The 20,206-nt window shown below is 40.7% G+C and overlaps 1 protein-coding gene across 3 annotated transcripts in view; it reads left to right on the top strand.

Annotated features, from left to right (window-relative positions):
• LOC105222647 (putative uncharacterized protein DDB_G0291608) overlaps positions 1-20,206 on the top strand; it is a 266,620-nt gene that overhangs the window by 168,671 nt on the left and 77,743 nt on the right. For 2 of the 3 annotated variants that reach the window (XM_049455585.1, XM_029548826.2), the window contains exon 3: positions 12,914-12,964. The exons of the other annotated variant lie outside the window; for it this stretch is intronic. The gene's annotated coding sequence lies outside the window, so the exon portion shown is untranslated. The remainder of the gene's footprint in view (positions 1-12,913; positions 12,965-20,206) is intronic. 3 annotated transcript variants of the gene reach the window in all.

The raw sequence follows: 20,206 nt of genomic DNA, 5'->3' as shown, positions 1-20,206 counted from the left end.
ACATGCTTAGCGTCTCATCTGAAACACGAAAAACATTTTAGAATACCTAATTGATACTCAATTTGCGTTCAACAAGTTTAAATTAGTCTCAACACACCACTTAAAATGTCGCTGATGAATCCATCAAATGAATGACGTATTTTATTTATAGAACTGTGCATGTAGACACCTGTGCTTACCCCGAATGAATACAGTGTTTCAACTTCACTGGATGCAAGTACAAAAAAAAATATGTTAAAGCAGGGAACATAGTCTAATCCGAAAAGAATAATTATAACACGATTCCACGAAGCATATTTTTACTTATTATTAAAGACCTCGAATAAATTAAGACTATATTGTTATGCCTATTTTTGGAGCTTGTATAGTTCATCTTAACTTTTAACATATCCCTTGTTAGTTTACAATAGTAGTACAATAGCTTTAGTCTCACCACCGAAAAAAGAGTATAGTGTATCGACTTTTGCCTTCATGTTGTTGACAAATCAAGCACTGCTGCGGTAATGATTTTCTGAATAAAACCCACTTCCCTCTATTGGCAGAGACATCGCTTACGCGTTTGTTGCCGTGTTTACAGCACGCCAGCCGTTTTTGCTTTTCGTGTTTGGAGCCAATTCAAGATTCCAAGTGTAGCCAGGTCCTTCTCCGCCTGGTCTTTCCAACGGAGTGAATGTCTTCCTCTGCTTCCCCAGGCGGGTACTGCGTCGCTTACTCTGAGAGCTGAAGTGTTTTCGTCCATTCGACGAAATGAGCTAGCCAGTGTTGCCATTGTTCCTTTATTCGCTGAACCATGTCAATAGATATATACTATATGTATGTATGTACATATATCATTCATTTATAATGGGTTTACAATGGGTTTCAGCTTATTCATATTCTTTCGAGTTTTACCATTTCAAAGTTCTAAGACACTACATCTAAAATAAAGTACTTTCCTCTTATAACAAGCAATAAATATTGCTTGCAATTATTTGCCACTTCAAAGTCCTATCCATTTCGCTCCTCGCCAGCAACAAAAGCACGACAAATTGCGCCTTAAAAGCGACCTTTTCGGCTTGTTTATGAAACTCTTTATATGTGTAAGTAAGTTTATATGTGTGTGTGTGTTTGCGCCCAACATACTTGCGGGTGTATTAGTGAGCGCGCGCTCGCGATAAAATCAACAAGTTTACCAAAAGATTATTTTAATTTTTTCGGTTAAACTTTGTCGCGCCGGAATGTACTTCAATGGAGTGGAATGTGCACCCACTAAATACAAGCACTACAGCAACAACAACAACAACGGTTATAACAACAGCGCGATGTTGTCTAGCGACTGTGCTTTTGGCTTTTTGGCAACGCACCAAGAGCAAGTGCAAATGTTGAAAAGAAAAAAAAACAACAACAAGGGCAACAAAAATGCAACAACAACAAGACGGCAACAAAAACAGCTGTTGCGCATAACAATGGCAACAACAATAGCAGTGCCACCAAATGGTTGGCAGCAGCAACAACAACAATAAAAAACTGCAATTACAATAACAACAATGTCAACAACAACAATCAACCTGACATTTACTGCTTGCATATGTGTATGTAAGCGCTGTTGCATTGTATGTTCGTGCCACTTGCAACGCGCCATTGTTCTTGTTGTGTGTCTGCTAATGCAATCGCTAGGCTTTGGCTGGCTTTGGCCCGCTTTTGGCGTTAACATTGTTTGCCCTTTTGTTGCTCGGCTGTAATTTGTGCAAATTTCCATGCCACTGCCGCCACCGCCAACCAAGTCCGCACTAACACATGCATGTATGGCAGGGGATATGTGGTGGCGTATGCCAACCAGGCACACCGCAAACCGTCTCCACTAAGCATACACTTACACTTCGAGCGGCATTTTCGGAAGCTGGCAGCCATTTGCCAAAAATGGCAGACAAAATTGACTGCGTGGCTGCAACTTGACTGCCAAAAATGCACCCAACTACAGCTGAGAGGTACGCCTGTGGTCGCGGCAAGTGTTTGCAGGAGGACGTATGTGTGTGTGTGTGTAACTCCACACACACATTTATATTAATATCGTTAACTCCAAGTATCTCTGAAAGTGTGCGTGTGTGTGGCAGCTCTGGTCCGTATCAGCAGCCAAAGCGCCTGCGACTTTGTCATTTGGCCAAGTTGACACTACCGTCCCACTGCCGTTGCATAGCAGCAGTCCAGACGCGTCGTTGTAGCAGCAGCAGTGGCATGTTGTAATTTCACCAACGTCAGTCAGTTGTTATTGTATCACATTGCAATTATTTCGATTGCTGCTTTCGATTCGTTCATGCATTTCGATTAGTTTTGTTTCCTTGCTAAGTTGCTGGCTCTCTAGCTGGGGCCGTTAATGAGGCTGAACTGTTGGCTTGCTGGCTGCTCGCCTGCTTGGCTGCATGCCTGAATGCCCGCCTAACTGCCCGACTGTCTGCGGCAAGTAGTAATGAAATTTCACTCTTAATTTGCAGCAACAAAAAACGGTGAAAAAATGCTTGCCCCAACGGGCGCCATCGTACGTGCTAAGGGTGGTGGTCGTTGGCCGTTATGGATGTGGGTCAGAGTCGCCGGCGTGGGATTACGCTTTTCGTCTCTTCGTCGTTGGCTTCATTCGAAGTTTTTAATTCATATTGCCGAACTGGGGGTGTTTAGAAGTGGACAAGTAGTGGCTATCAACTGATGCTCGTTTTGCAAGAAGACAAAAAAGTTTAATTTGCTCTAATTGTGTAGGAGTACAAAAAGAAGTTAAACAATGCTGGAGCTCTGCTTCTGGTGCCGTAATTGAAATCATGTCGAGGGGGCGGTGCGAACACGTAACAATATTTTGCAGGTCAGCGGTTTTTCTAATTTAGTTTCACTTTCGTACAAGAGGTGATAATATTGGTGGCAGTGCTTGGGGCATTCTCGGATGGTGGGAAAATTACAAAGACCATATTTGGACTAAAAAAATGTAATAACCAGGTGCAATAAATATTACAAATTCCTTCTTGTGTATTTAATATGTTAAGTATTGAAAAAAATATTTCTACAACCATGGAAGTTCGTGCGAATTTTGAAATTTTTTGCCTCAATTGCTTTTATGAAATTAAAAGTGAATAATGTAGAGATATTGAAGGAAGAAAGCAGTATTTGTGCATCGGATTGTGAATTTTGATGAAAAATGTAACCATTATAATAACCCTAATCGCAAAAAAATCCTATGTGAAGCGAAGTTCACAACAAAACCGAATATCCATGATGTAAAATAAATGCTGTGTTGTTTATTATCCATTTAGAGGATGAAATGTCAGCTCTTGAATCTCTTCAGGTTGTTTTTCGTCTCAAATGAGGCAATTTTGTTTGTTTACATATCCATTGAACCAGAAATGGTCCTCAACGCTGAACAAAATCTGGCTCAAAAACATCAAATCTTCTTTGAAATTTTCAAGAGCCCATGGAGCGAAGCGATGTTTCTTGGGAAAGTCGAACGGCTTCAGTTCTTATACAAGCTGTATTTTGTAGGCTTTCAATTTAAAATACCGATGTAAAATGTGCGCCAAGTTGTTCCATATGTCAGTCCGAAAATATCCAATAATGAAAGCTGGGTCTCAACATAGCGAATAGCATGCTCAGTAAGCCGATTATGTTAACCTTAAGTGCGCGAATACATTTTTTACAGAATTATCATATTAATGTTGACGTTGTTCAGGCGTAAGTCTATCCCTGATGAAATGTCAAACAATATAGAGCAAAAATAACATGACAGCTTGAACCAACTCAGTCGTGATCTGTCAAAACAAAGGCTATTGAAAGGCCTTTACTTGGATCACAGGTTAAAACCGGACAGAAATGATTAAAAGAGGAAGGTAGCTTCAATAACTCTTGAAATTGAAGCGATCCTTTGACGAAAAATGCCCGGAATTTGCGACTAAGTACACTACAATAATTTTGAATTATGACAATGTCCGGATTCATGTTGCAAAGCCGGTTAAAAACTGTTTAAAAAACAATGGCTAGTAAGTCTTGCCTTATAGCCCAGATTTTGTTTTTTCTGACCATGACCATGACAGAAGACTCTAAAAGTTAGATCTTGCCTATGTTGGACACAATAGACCTAAGGTAGCTGTGCATTTCTCTTAACTATCTTGAATTTGTATATCGACAAAATATCTTATAACCCATCAGAAACCTGCCTGAACAATTCAATTCGATTCCAGCTAGTTCAACGCGATGGCTGAAGGTGTGTGTTCCTAGACTCAGTCTTAATATTGCATAAGGAAGTGTTGTGATGTTGATTACTCGACGTCTTCTGTGCAACTTCGACAACTTGCAAACGGCAACTTTTTAAACGCCGAAACGCCGATTCGAAATTTTCAATTGTAACCCCTTAACTTAGTTTCCTCGGGTAAAAAAACAGCCTTTTTTCTACAAACCGACTCTCAAAATCATTTAGCCTAGCTTGCCTCGGGCGCATAAGTTCTCAAGACTGTATCTCCGAAACTATTACTCGGATCAACTTGAAAATTTAGGACAATATTCTATCAATTTCAATTTTATGAAACCCGTAAGCCCATGTAACCTTTTAAAATAACTAAAAAATGAGAACCGTATGAGAGCTATAAGCTCAGAAGACTTCCGGTGATTTATTTTTACTCAGAAAGGCCTGCGTAAGTGTTGGTGGTTGACCAGCGCCCACCAGGCTCTTTTTAACTCAGATCTTGAGTAGTATTCCACAAGAGATGACAGATCCCAGACTACTGCTTATTTTGCTGACAGTGCTACCAAACTAACTTTCTTTGCAAATACTTTAGTTTTATAATTGCTTCATGGGACGATAAGATTCAATGTTGATGTATTGATATATTTCTTATTACCAAAATATCGGTAGCTTTATCTTCGTTTTACCTATGAATATGAGGATTTTGTGGTTAACACAAAGCACGCATATTATATTGAGATCTCTCGATTTTGGATCAACCTTACATTACCTAACTTTTTTTATAGTAGGGGGAAGCATCGAAAGCCGGAGCGCGGAACTTTAATCCGCTAAACCTATCCTATCCCTAATTCAAAAATATCCCACGGAACCACCAATTAAGTATTACTTCGTGGGAGGGCCATGACATTTAAGTCTGCTCTATTGTGTGGACTGACGAACGCCTAACTTGTGAAAAATCTCAGTTTTGTTATTATGAAAGTAGACGTTTCTAACAGTCTTAATCTAACCTAACATATTATATATTAAAGATAGTTTTAAGGCGTCATGTTGGCACATCTATAGAGATGAAGAGTTCTCTGAGTAGATCACCAACAAGCTGCAGTACTCTTTAAGTCCGCGAACTTTATTTGTTTATAAATTTTTAGTCTTACTCACTAATTTACAGTACTCCCGACAAGTGCTCTCACTCTCTGCATGATTGTTGATTGCATTCATTAAGTGCGTTACGCTAGGTAACAATATTTCGCATTCTTTTTCTGTCAAACGAAAGTGTAAGCCGTGCTTTCGCTTGTACTTCCCATTGCGTTGAGAGATTTAAGCTGCTTTTCCACGAAACGCATGGAAATGCGATCCCCGCGCACACACACACATGCACAACAAATGTGAATTATACATGCGCTTTTGCATGCGTGTGGGTGTATTTATATGGAAGCACGCGGCGGCGAAATGAAAGAGAAAAAGCCAGTATTACAATATTTCAACTAAAATTGCGCAACAAAACAGCAACTCAAGTGCCAGCAAGTGGCTGTTGAAGGGCAAACCGCCAAGCAGGCGCGCAGCTGACACAAATGTTGCGCCCGTTTGGGGCGCGCCGACGGTGGGGTGCGCGCTGCAGCAGGGTGCAGGTGCATTGTTGTTGTTGCGGCTTTTTGCAATCGCTGTGACTGTCACTGGTGTTGGGCTCTTGCTTATTGCCGAAATGCAATTTGCACTTGGTGTCGCTTTAAGTGCGCCGCAGCAGCGCCAGCAACAGCAACAGATTCGCCAACACGTTGCACAGGCGACACTTAATACTGCAGCGCGCGCGCTTGTATGTGTGGGGCATGCGAATGTGGCGCTTGCTTTGCCACACATTTACATAAGCATATTCATATACAAGGACAGAGAGACAGACAGAAGCGCATGTGGCATGTGCGCTTGCAAAAGCAATTGCGCTGCCATTATATGTATATGTAGGTGTGAGTGTGCGCGCGCTGGCGCGTGTGTGTGCGTGCTATCTTGCCAGCGTGGCGCTGATGCGGATTTTATAGCGTAAAAGGTGTTCATGAATGTTTTATTGGGCGCCAAATTGAAATTGGCGCATGTGGCATATTACACTCGAACACAAACGCAGCGCGCGGCGCTGTTGCTACATGCAACAACAGCAGCAACAAACACACGGTCACCACACAACTATGCGCGCTGGGAACGGCAGCGCGCGCTGGTCATTTAAATTGCCTTTACGGCAGCATATGCAGTTGTGCAACAACAACCAGCACGGCGTCGGTGCAAAAACACCCGCATGCGTGTGACAATTGCCGCAATGTTTTTGCTGTTATTGTGTTGTTAAAATCTATGGTGACACAAAAGCAATTTATTAAATAATGCAACGTAAACGATTCGTTGCCACGCTCCACCAGCCGTGCGCCATGTTGCAACACACCGTAATGCCGTGCTGGACCTGCGGTGCGCTCAAATGTGTTTATATGTGTGCATGTGTGTGTGTTGGCTCACATCGTGGGGTGGGTAAGCTAGACAAATTTTCGGGCTAATTAAAAATTACGCTCACATTAGCGTTAAAATAAATTATATAAGCCCAAATTGGGGCTAATGGAAATTGAGCCAGTTGCCGCTCTCCGGCCACATGCCACATGCCCCAGTGTATGTTTTTCGCTTTATGCTGATTAGGTTGGGGAAACTTGTCTTTTACAAGTGTTTGTGTGTAAAATATATATGTATGTATGTATGTGTGTTGTGTTATATATATAATTCACATATCATTTGCTGCCAGCCTTAAACTGGTTGAAAGCTGCTTTTAATTTATCTGAAAGTGTTTTTAGAATGCTTGCTGAGTGGAAAAGAATTATTGCTTTGGTTTTGGTTTAAAAATTCAAAATTTTGGCGATTTCAATATAAATATTTGATAGAGGAAACATCATCATGCTTATGAAAAATAAAATTTTCCTTAAGGGTTATATCGCTCATTTGCTGCAAGACCGGCATAAGTCAAAAAAATCGATTTGCCAGAAAACGCGTTCAAAGTTTTCAACTGACTCCAACCTTACACGGAAAGCAGGAAATATATTCTCTTCTCAAGCGGAGCATATAAGAGGTATTCATATGAATTTTTCACTCAACATGAAGTATGATATAACGAACAATTCTGCAGCATTAACTCAAAAATCACTTTTTTTGATTTATGCCGGTCTTGCAGCAAATGAGCGATAACTCTTTCGAGCCAGATAAAAAGTTTTTGTAATTTTTTTCTGAAGAGCCTTTTTATTTAATAATGACATTAAAGAAAGTATAGTTACAGAATTTAATTTACTTTAACGATCGGCTTTATTTATTTTAAGAAAATTTGGATTCCATTGACCTCGTTACCGGTCTCCAGAAGTATGAACTCCAGCGGTGAGGAAGCCTTCCTTCCAAAATGAATGAGGAAGTTTTCCTAGGACAAAATCAACTGATATTCGAAATTGCTATTCTCAATTTGTATCAGGGAGTTGACAGTCACCCCTGAGCGTATCAACTCGGCGGCCTTTTCGTTTCCTTCTTTTTCTATAGGGTGATAAGATTTCTTTAAAAAAAAAAAAACTTCAATTGTTAGGTAAATTTAAATGTCTTTTATTGAATGTGAAGTACAATCGACACAATCATCTTCTGAATATAACTTCATTCAAATCTCCTCCATGACTGCTTTTGCAGGAACGAATTCGATGCACCCAATTTTCGAACACTTTTTCTACTAAATCAAGTCGTGTATCATGAAAAGCACTTACAATACTGACTTCTACAGCTTGCAGAGAATCTGATTTATTGCTAAACACCAATCACTTCAAATAAACCCACAAGAAGTACTTTAATGTTGTTAAATCACGATTTCTTGGAAGCCAATCAGTGTCACAATTTCTTGAAATTATCGAATCTCTAAACTTTTCTTGCTTCGGTTATTGCACGTGCTGTGAGGAACCTGAGGTTGCCAAGATCAAGTTCTTCTAATTTCGATCATAAAAAGTTTGTTATCATCGATCAATACAACTCTCCATTGACAGTACCGGTGCTACCGCCTTCATTTCGAAAGAAGTAGGCACCGATGATTTCACCAGACCAAAAACCACAACAAACTGACAATTTCCAAGTCAAATTCACGACGTCCACAGTGGTAAAATGGCTTCATGTCTTGAAGAACAACTTTATATGGATTCAAGCTCAGGTTGTGGTTAAGTTCCAATTCTTGAGAACGTCTTGCAATCATTACATTGCAGTCTTCAGTAACACTTGGCACCTTCTGTTGTGCCAACAGTTGCTACCTGAAAGACTGCACTGTAGTCACATAGTTTGAAGCCACCTTAATTATTACAGGAGACGCCTTCCCAGGTCGTATTTAACCTTTTGATCCGTCGGAGAACATTTAAACCCATGAAACTATCAATCACGGAACCTTTGGTCCATTCTGCTCTACAAGAAAATAAAATAGCTGTGCTTCCAGAGTCTTTGTTGATTTAGTTTTCATTGTGCCCGTAATCCCCAGCAAGCAGGTTGTTCCAATGGTTTAATGCGGCGCTTTTTCGATAATGCGTACCACCACACCACGGCCTTATATACAGTATGAGACGGTTGGCAGTTGCGTTGAGCCAATACATCATGCGGATATTTTTTTTTTTTTGATTTATTATTTACATTGTACCTAGTATATAAAAAATAAATACTAACAACAATTCTGGTCTAAATAATTAGGAGAGATACTTAAAAGCTAAATGTTAAGAAATACAATTGCTGCTACTGTTGTATTACTAGGTCGGAAGGCTTCTTGCGTTTCAACCTGATTTCTCGCCCAGCAGTTTCGATGAGTCTGGAGGCTTCCTCATTAACGTGCTGTCTAAGCCTCAATTCGTGAGACTTTTTTTGGAGATTTCATTTACCACTGAATTCACGCCTAGATCACGGTGCAGGTCAGGAAATCTGCATCCAAAGAGCATTAACCAAAGTCTTCAGTAAGTTACTTTAAAAGCCCTGAATGCTGGCAATACAACTTTGACTTGAGCAACCCCATAGTTGGGCTCCGTATGCCCAAACTGGCTTTAGGACTTGATTATAAAATAACAGTTTGTTTTGTATTGATAGCTTGGATTTCCTGCCAAGTAGGTGGTAAAGTTTACCTAATTTCATATCAAGCTCGCTCCTTTTTTTTTGACATGTTCTTTCCAGCGTAGCTTAGCATCTAAGGTGATACCTAGGTACTTAGCACTGTTATGGTGTGGTATCGGAATGGTATTTATATAAATTGGACAATATGCCGGCTTTTTCAAGGTAAAGTCGACATGAATTGATTTGGTGTCGTTTAATTTGATGCGCCACTTAGATGCCCACTTAGTAATTGCGTTGACTGCTGTCTGCACTCGTCGACTAGATACTAAAGTTGACTCTCCGGATGCTAACAAAGCTGTGTCATCCGCAAATGTCGCTGTCATATAACTAGGATCAGATGGGAGGTCACTGGTAAAAAGCAAATAGAGCATTGCTTCCCTGGGGAATACCGGCTTCTATCGGTTGCAAGTTTGAATACGTATCCTCTTGTTTAATGCGGAAGTATCTGTCTTTTAAGTATGATGCAATTATTTCACAAAATTGTTTGGGTAGCATGTATTTCAATCTGATCAATTCAATTGGAAATGGCCCTTCTGCAGGAGTTTCAAATTCGATGGACTGTGGAAGTCCTACTCACAATGTGTTCTCTGTAGATTAGTTTTTTCGGGAAACATTAGTTTTATCCTCAGAAGTTAGAGAAGACATATTTCTGTTTCCTCCCGATTAACTGTTAGGACGTAACCCCGTCCAGTTGACGGAGATGTCAAGGTCCCATTCTATGAGCCAGGATAGGCAAGATTCATCCCATAAATAAAATTAGATCAGATAAATCAAATATGCCAGTTTTGGTCAGTTGTAGTTTTGAGGTTGAACCGTGGAACAATTTGCGCAGCATATAAATTTTCTTCATTCCTAGGCGAGAAAAATAGCAATCGGATTTTCGAGAACAACTATTTGTATAAAGAGACCTAATCAAATATTTAAAGATCTGTCCGCCACTTCAGAATTTATCTCTCGCCTAGATCCTAAATCGAAAAATAAAAAAATAAATAATAATATTTTACATCCCATCCATCCAATTTGCACTGAATTGAAACAACGGATGAAATTACCGGCTTGAGATTTGGCATTTGCCAATATATATTATTCTGACAGTTGTCTTTCAAAAAATCATGAAAACCAACCACCGAAAGCGGATCTCTCTTCAACACGGCAATGCGACACTGTGTGAGCGCTTAAAACATCTACATAGTTGATGAGTTGGGACGTTTTCGTAGGAAGCATCTTGCAGTGGCCTGCTTGAAGTCTAGCAACATCAAGAGGTTATTCGTTAACAACGCTCTCCTCAGTGTATGGCGGAGTTGGAGTCAAACCACCATCCATTACAAACGACGGGCTCAAGTTGCCGCGATAATCGAGAGCGACCCATGCGTAGCTTTATTCTGGATACCACAGCAGGTTAAACTCTTACTTATCCAGAATCGACCTCGACATTCCAAACATATGTCCAGCATGCAACTAGTCCCAGCACGACTCTAAACATCTCTTTGCATGCCCAGCTGTGTAGAATCTGACATCCTTCTCTCCCTATTGTCCGACCACGTCGAAATAGCACGTTTCCTGGGCATACCGTTGGAGGAATTAGGTTACCACCTTAACGGGACTGGGACAACAACAACAACAATCGGTTCTAACGCATGCAAAGGTGTAGAGATTCAAAAGCTGCCATTTCATCCAGAAAAAATGCAACAGTTTGGTATTGTTTGTGGGCCGGTGGAATCGTCGGTTTATATTTCTTCTAAAATGATGCCGTGAGAACGTAACCTTCATAGTAAGGCGGACCATCACCATAAACCGACTATCCGATGCCTGAAGTTGAAGCTCGTGATCTCAATTTGGTTTCAACAAGAGGCCGCCATTCCCCACACTTCCCACACATCCCATCAATAAATGTATTTATAGACAGGACACTTCGGTGAGCAGATAATTTCACGTTTTGGGCCGGTCGATTGGCCACCAAGATCGTACGATATCACACCGTTAGTCCTTTCCCGTGGGGATATGTAAAGTCTAAAGTCTATGTGGACAATCCCGCTTCGATTCAGGCTCGAACTTCGAAGCTCGAACCAGTCATCGATAATTGGATTCAACGGATGGACCATCTGTGACGTAGAAGTGGCCAACATTTGAAGGAGATAATCTTCAAAAAATAAACGTAAAAGAATGTTCTCTGAAATGATAATAAACATTCCCCTTAAATTTGAAGTCTTCTATAAAAGAGTAGGGAACCTCGGAATTCATCACTTTTAGTAGGTTTAAGCATGAATTCGGTCTTTTTTTCTCTATAACGTTCGTATATCCAGTACAACGATTTCACTCTCTCGCAAAAGTAAATTTCAAAGGTGTTTCAAACTTACTTTCGCTAAAGTTTTTAACATTCCACACCAACCCAATTTCCCTACACCAAAGTTGTTATAAATTCGCTTTTCGAATTCGAACAAAATTCAAAAGGTCAACCATTGCAATCTTCGACCTTAATGCTTTTGGCAGCGAGAAGTGGCAATTCACTTTTTTCACTTTTTTGTATACAGTTATCACTGCTTTTTGAGTTTCGGTTGCTGATTTCGCTTTTGAACAACTTCTGCTGCTCCAGTTTTTGCACGAGTTAATCAAATGTGTGTGCAACACACGGACGCACGCAGCCAAACCCGAGTGCTGCCACAGTGCAAATTATGAATCCGTTAGAGAGATGGAGATGGCATGCTCAAGCTCAAGCGCTCAAAGTATGCGCTAATAATTTGAACAACTTACAACTGAGTTTTGCTGCACTTTCGCCGCTGGCTGCCGAATGCGAATGCGCCCGAATGCCATTACAATTGCTACAAAATGTAATTTTATTTTGCGTAAGCAATTAAAATGTCAAAACCAGAGTAAAGGCCAATTAATAATTTGCTAGCAATGTAATTAGAGCTGTGCAATTTTCTTCATGGAAATTAATTTAATTCATTTGCATGCTGCCAACAACAACAACAACAACGACAGCAACAACATGCGAGCGCGCTATGAATTTGAGTTGCCAAACTTTGGAGGCAAACAAAGCCAAACGAAAAATAACGCCTTGCCGCTTAGCTCCCGACTTGCCACAAAGTTCCATGCAAAAACATAAAAGCTGCACAATAAAAGCGAAGAAGAAGAAGCAGAAAACGAAGGAGACGTGGCAGTGGCAGCACGGCAGTGTAAGTGTGTTTTATTGCACGATAATTACATGCAATTTCTAATAATAACACAAAAGCAAGCCCAAACTATTATAAAAACACACACACATGCGCACGCACGCGCATGTGGCACATATGAAATGCCGAAAGGTGAATTAAAATACTTCAACTGTACTTCATGTTGCACACTTGAACTTCTTGACACACGACGACCCGGCGCAGCGGGCGGTGCGGGAGGCGTGCGCTTGTTAGTGCTCTCGTTGCTGTTGTTGTTGTTGTGCTGGCATTTTCGACATTTCATTTTCGGCGCTATCAAAGCGCCTTTGCCGACAAATGCAAATTCATGGCAACATTATGCCACATTTTGCAACATAAGCAAAGAAAATTATATTTTCACTGACTGACTTGTTTATTTTCTTTTCCTTTTCAGATATTTCATTCCGTTTGCGCGCTTTGCTCCTTTGTTCCCAACGAAATTTCGGTGAGTTAAACAACTTATTTCTTTCTGTGTATATGTATGTAGTGTGGCAAATAAAATATAGAATAAGTGCGCGATATCAAAAGCAGTTGCAACAAGCGTTCGCCTGGCGCCTTGCACTGTGGCAATATTCCGCTACTCAGCTTTTATGGCGTACAAAAACTATACAACCAAAGTATACGTGAAAATTGGTTTGCGTATGTGTGAGTGGCAGTATTGTAATGGCTAGAAGCAGCAGCAGCAACAGCAGCTGCAAACTGTTGCACCAAAAACCAGCAAGCAGCAATAATAACATTACAATGTTGCAAACTTGTAAGCGGAGTGTTGAAAGGCATTCAAGGCAGCTATACAAGGGCCTGTAGGCCATTCCCGCCGTTTATTTATGTGCGTAATGGTAACTACAAAGCGAAATTGGTGGCCTGTTGTGCTTTCTTGAGTGCTCACTCTATAGGACATAGTTTTCGAAATTTGTTTGTTGCAATAAATTAGCGATCACTTTCTTTGATATAAGTATGTATGTATCTACATTCCTCACAAAAAATGTCTGGAGTTAATTTTGTATGAAGATATGGTTACGAGTCGAAGTGGCCTATTTGTTCTCAAAACCGGTTAAAGATCAGATATTTGACAGATAAGAGTAGAGAAATTGATGAGGATCGCGACCTAAGGTCTATTGTACCCCCTCCTAAATCGCAACGACTCACCTGCCCCAGCTTATTGATAAATTCCAATATACTGCTAAGTGCTAGTAAAGCCATGTAATTTCTATTTGGAAATATGGATCTAAGGACCTTTATCCTGCGTCTGCAGACTGCTTGTAGTCATTTAGCTGGTGTTCTGGAATTTCAGGCTCCCTGTCGCACAAACGGCAATTCGCACAAGAAGTTAGGCCCATGTTATATATGTAAGTGCTTCCTGAACTTACAGAGGCCAGTGTAGAATGCGACAAGTAGCCTGAGTTTATCCCTAGGGAGGTTGATTTAAGCTACTGAGTTTGTAATCCCGCATTAGAACTTGACACAGAAAACCTACATAATTTATCTTAGCTAGCTGAACCTCAATCAATCGTTTTGCTTAAGCGGCACACCTAGTGTGAAGTTAAAAAAAAATCATTTCTTTTTCATATTTCAATAGCTTATATTTTTAAAAAATAATAAATTCAAATTTGAAATCGATTTCTGAAATCATTTTTGAGTTACAGACTATATAAAGTTTATTAGGTTAGGTTAGGTTCAATGGCTGATCCAGAGAGCTGATATGCAGACCTTTTTGAAGTCATAAAAACAGAAATCTTCTTTTTGATCTTATAAATTAGAAAAGCACCTTGTGGTCAATACAAATTTGCACAGGCTTTTAATTTCTATTTCTAACAGCTTGGTGCGATATCTGAAAGTGAAAACTCCCAAGTGTTTGAACCCTGATCTCGCAAAGGCGGGATAATCAAGAAGGAAGTGCTGTGACGTTCTCACCCACCTCGTTTTCCTCCATACAGCTTCTGTAGCTGACGTCCAGTAAGTAATGGATGCCATTATGGCAGTGGTCTGTTGGCACTCCCACAATTACGAAGCGGCTAGCCTTACTGAGGCCAATTGAATCACTTACGATCGATTTACATACATATGTATACAGATGATGGCCCAGCATTGGCCAAGCTGCCGCGAAGCCCAGCTATCCAGTAGTAGAACACACGAGGAGAGAAATACTCGACATTCCCATTCTACTGATAACGGGGTTTGGGTGCTTGTCCTTGCCAGCTTGTTAGCGCTACTTACAAGTGATAGTGTGTCAGCTATACTAGTCTTCTCACAAAGTGACTCGATGCTATTGGTAACGAGGTTCAGTCATCTCCAACAGTTTATCTTTTAATTCGTTTTATCAAATTTAATAGAGCGTTGCTCGAAGACAAATGCTTTGATCACTATTTTGTCTATCCTTATGTAGATAGTTTTGTTCTGTTCAAAACTCGAATTTTGGCACAACAAAAGGGATCATTAAGTTGGATATAATTAGAGTTATTTTTGTGAATTTTTTATTTTTTTTTCGATCGTACGTCAATGAATAGACAAAAACCTCTAGTAGACAGCTTTCACAGGTTTCATCTGTCACTCCGATAGTTGAGCGAATATACTGGCCTTGAGCTCGCTAACTTTGCGATCAAAACTAGTCAAGGACTGCATCATCTCATTAACAATAGATTTAAGCTTCTTTCACATTAGACTTGTATTGCGGAATCGTCGAAATCCATCGATGCCCTTTCCCAGAGTTCATTCGATTGGAAGCGAGTCAGTTTTCCGATGCCCTCTTGAGCGACTGCGAAATTATTTTGGCCCAGATTGAACCGTAGGATGTCCTCCAAACTCGTCGCAATTGTAGATGTTCTGACTGGACACTATCAAATAGGTTTACTCACGGTGCCAAAGCTGTATGGAAGAAGACGATGTGAAAACATCTTCTCACATCGTCCTGTATTGCCCGGCTTTTGTCAGACTGAGATTGAAATGCCTCGGTAGACATGACTTTGGTGAACCCAGCGAAGTAAATGGGATTGATATTAACTGCCTTAAATATTTTTGGTAAGCTCAAATCGCTTTGTCGTTATATGATCCTGAAAACTAAACTTAATGTAATCTAGATTTCATCCATGGAAAAGTCCGGAATCGCGTGTATTTCAAAATTATTTACATAATTTTTCAATATTATTTTTAAGTTAAAAATTGATGCAGTAGGTTTTCTTTAATTCCCCCAAAATCGCTTTTTTGGGCTGTCATATTAGTAGTGCCTCTTAACTCAAAAGCTTGGTAGTTTCCTGAAAGAGATTAGACAGTAAAGTTCACATTCTTCAATAATTGGGAAACTGTTTGCCTTTATTTTATGCTTTAGCGACATTTAGCGAACGTGAAAACTTTATCTTTCCCTGCAGAAATAGTGGAATTTAAAGCAGTTACTATCTTTACTTGAACAGTCAGTCGGTACTCGGTACAGGTGCGGTATTCAGAAAACCAGTTTCAGTAGAACCACTCAAATTATCATCTCGTGTGACTTCAGATGATAGGACCCTTTTGGCTTCCGCTAATGGTGCGGAAAAGTTTGCGCATTGTCTTTGTGAACGTTCCATTTTCCTGCAACGGAGCCTGTATAGGCTCCAAACTAACCATTTCACCCGATTTTTCGGTTAGCACAATTGCAATATTGGAGGCTACACATATACAAGCAACTAATGTACTAAGCATGTTTTTATGGAATCAAGCTAGTTCCTCAGGAACTATTCTGTGTAGTCTCACGTGTTCAGATTGTGATATTGGTTGAAAACTCATTAACCTTTTTACGAGTCTTATCCAGGACGCAACCCCAGTAAAAACATGTGTCATGACATCCTGGTAGTCGGGCAGCATTGTTTCATTGGCGACGCTGTTTTTTCGAAGAAGTTGAGGCATATTGGAACAGATCGTGCTTTCACTTTTCTTAGCCCCAAGTGACCTTTCAAAATGGTTTTCACTGATCCTTCTCATATCCCAACGATGGCAGTAAGAGCTCTAACAATTAATCGTCGATTCTCAAGCACCAATTTATCCTATATTTTATTGACGTTTTGATCACCAGTCGATTTTGATGACTCTCTGCTCTTTCTCTTGGTTGGCCGATTTATCGTGTTTATATGTATGTAAGACTCGTTTCGACTTCGTTTTCCTGTCTGCTGTAATCTAAGGCTACATAAGTAAACGTTGATATCCGTGATATGACGTTCCCTTCATGCTTGTGGTATAGCATTTCGCCAATCGAAGTTTTATTTACAAAGTTATAAGTTTGCTTAGGAACTCGTAACCGATATTTACAACTACACTTTCAACTAAAAGTTGCACTCACAAGTTTAAGGCTGTTTGCCTAGTGATGGTTTTATCCATACTCCTGCACGGGATCAGAACACAGTACTTCGTGAGTAGCAGTCACGCACGTCGTGCACTCGCATATAAAATGCTTATCAAGCTTTATGAAAGTGTGTAATTCAACATTTATGTGCAACGAGCATAATCCATCTTGACAAAACTTCACTATTTATCAATGACAGAGTCGAAAGATAAACATGCTAAGTGGCCTACATAACGGCGCCATGTCGCAAGCGCCGAAAGACAGTCTTAGTGGGGCAGCTGTTGGTAATATATTTAGAATATTTTTTTTTTTTGCATTTACGGAAGTAGGGTATGAAAATATTTCAGCAAAACTACATGGCAACTCCTCCTGCAGCTCACATAATTTACTTGCATATTTATGCACACCTCTCGCTTTGTGTGCATGTCTGTGTTGGTGTTGGTTGGTGTGCTTAATGCAGGCGCTCTAGCATTGCCATTGCCTTGCTGGGTTATTTAATTTTCAAGTGGTGCGTGCAATAGTTGATGGCACTTTCTTGCTAACCTGAAATAGTTTGCGAATTTGTGGCTGCAGCAAAAAACGTAAGAAGGGCACTTATTGCATTTTATTGTAGCCGAACATAGACGCTTACACCAACACACACACACACACACACACAGCTGGCTAGGCACTCAAGCAGCAATCTGGCGTTTGCCATTGCCGTCTGGCAGGCAAATAGGCAAATGTGCAAACTATGCGCCCGAGCTGAATATGGCGCTGGCGGCAGGAAGTGGCGGCTGGCGTAGGCATGCCAGCCGGTAGTAAAAGTCAGGCCAAGGAGCAATAAGCGAAAGCACTTTCTTTTCGCCACAAGCAAAGCAGAGCAGAGCTGCCATGCGGCTTATGTGCTCACTCGGCGTGCCATTATACCGTTTTTTGTCTGTGTGTCATGCGGATTGTTGTTGTTATTGTACGAATTTTTGTTGTTGTTGTTGTACGTATTTTTGTTGTTGTACGTATTTTTGTTGTTGCTGTTCTTGTACGTCTTTTTGTTGTTGTACGCTTTTATTGTTGTTGTTGTGTGTCTCTTTTGTTGTTGTTGCTACTGATGCCGGGCATCTTGAAAATTTTCCATTTGCACCTCGAATGTCTGTTGAACTGTTGCGCCAGTTGCGGCTGCACGTCTGGCAATGCGCATACACACACATACATATTGGCAAATGTGTGTGTATGTGTGCGCTTCCTGTTGCATTTGTGTGCTAATGCTCGCCGGCAATAAAACGTAGCATATTTGTATATGTTTGCATGTATGTGTATGTATATGCATGTATGTATGTATATATACCAGCGATTGTGCGTGTGTGTGTATAGAAAAGTGAAAAAGCAATTTATGCATGGCCACAATGCTGTTATCGTTGCATCCGGTTCCGGTTAGGCAAACACACTCACGCCCCAACATACAACCCTGTCCTTTTACGAAAATCTGTGTGTTCGTATGTGTGTGTGTGTGTGCAGCAGTCAGCACCCAAGCTAGATATGCAAATACAATAAATTTTTGCACAAAGTTCAATTGAGCGTAAACGAATTATCCCAACCCGAATTTGTTTAAGTTCACAAACTTGCCTAGCCAGCCAGCCAATGTGACCACTTCACTTGGGCGCATGCAGTTTTTTCTCGCACGCCTCCTGCTTCCTTTTTACCTCTACCTCGCTCTTACTCCCCCTCTCCCTCTCTCTTCTTCTCTGCACTCGCTTTACGTGTACCGGCAAGCAGCTTACCGCTGGCAATCCTCTGCATTTCCAAATTCGACATTTAAGGTTCTATTTGCTTTGGCCTTTCATTGTTTTTGTGTGTTTGTTTTTCTTGTTATTGTTATTATAGAAAGGGTGTAAAAGTGTTGAAAGTTTACAAATTCAATTCACACTTTAAATACATTTGTATACCGCTATACGAGCAATCGGCGTGCACATTCACAGCAACAGCAACAAGAATACCAATAAATGTAGTGGCAAGCAAGCATGGCTCTGAGTAATCAAGCGCATGTGGACTCGCCGTACGTACCCTGTACAATAGGTCCTCAAGGCTCAACAGTCAGGCTAATGGGTAATTTTCGAGTGTGTTGTTGTTTGTTGGCCATATACTTGATATATCGCTTGGGTATTGTGGCCGAAACCCGAAGCTAAGCATGTTGATGTTTAAATTGTCATTAGTGCAACATATGCCAGTACGCCACTTTTTTCTCGGTTAATTTTTTCTACGCTTTGTTTTGCTTAAGCACAGGGGTGCATTTTGTAACATTAGGTGATCAAACTTCATTAACGGTTTAAAAAGTAAAACTTTTTTTCAACAAAACACCGCTGATAAATAATGCCAGTGAGCAAGGCTTACCGATCTAAACGGGGTTAGAACTCACCAGCGTGCAATGAATTTTCCTATGACACTGGTTACCTCTTTGCATGCCCTGCTAGCCCTACTCATCTGACACCCTTCTCGCTTTGGTCCGGTCCCGTCGAATCAGCACGGGACTACTTTTGAACAACGGTAGCTTACGTAATCCTTACCATCCTATCGGAGCCAATGTGGGTCCAAGAAACCTAATTGTCCTTGAAAGCAGTCACTGTTTTTTTAACTTTTTGTTGTCTCCTGAACATAAATGGAGGTGTTGTGAGAGAATCTACATTAATGATTCAAGTTTCGGCTGGATAGAAGCACTGTATACATAGGCTAGGTTAGGTTAGTTTATACGACTGATTTCTCGACATGGCGGGGATCACATTAAGGCTGCCATGTACAGTCCTTCGCGAAGCCAAATGAAAAACTCCCTCCTCCACTTCAATCCGCTAAACCTGACCTACTTCAGATTCTCCCACAGAACCACCTGATTAAGTATTACTTCGTGGGAGTGATAACCACATTTAAATCTCCTCTATGGCACTGGCTGACGGATGCCTAATCTGCTCTCTATGTCTCAGTTTTGTCTTTATCCAGGCTGCGGCTTCGCTGACAGCTCTCCTGGTCTCAGTGGACTGATACATAAGTGTTGTCAAATTTTTCAACCTAAAATTACCACCGAGTGTAGTTTTAAGTTTTTTCCTTGCACCTAAGAAACGAAGGCAATAAAAGAATACCTGCTCGGAGTCTTCAAAGCACTCTGCACACGTCGGGTAATTCGAACTAATGGTGTGCTGGAATCTGTACAGGTAGCTTTTAAAACACTATGTCCACTTAGTTTTTGGCTTCGGTGGAAATCCAGGTCCTCATGTCGTCTGTATATCCATGGATGTCCGGTATCAGATTGTGGGTCCACCGTCCTTTCAGTGAAGATTGCCACGGCTGCTGCCATATTGTTGGGCTTTTGATTCTTTTTTCTCTTTTAGCTCCTATGAAGGGCTCTGTTGA

Source organism: Bactrocera dorsalis, chromosome 4 (assembly GCF_023373825.1).
Source record: "Bactrocera dorsalis isolate Fly_Bdor chromosome 4, ASM2337382v1, whole genome shotgun sequence".
Taxonomy (NCBI): Eukaryota; Metazoa; Arthropoda; class Insecta; order Diptera; family Tephritidae; genus Bactrocera; species Bactrocera dorsalis.
Note: the sequence above shows the minus strand (reverse complement) of the source record. Positions and strands in the feature narration are given on the sequence as shown.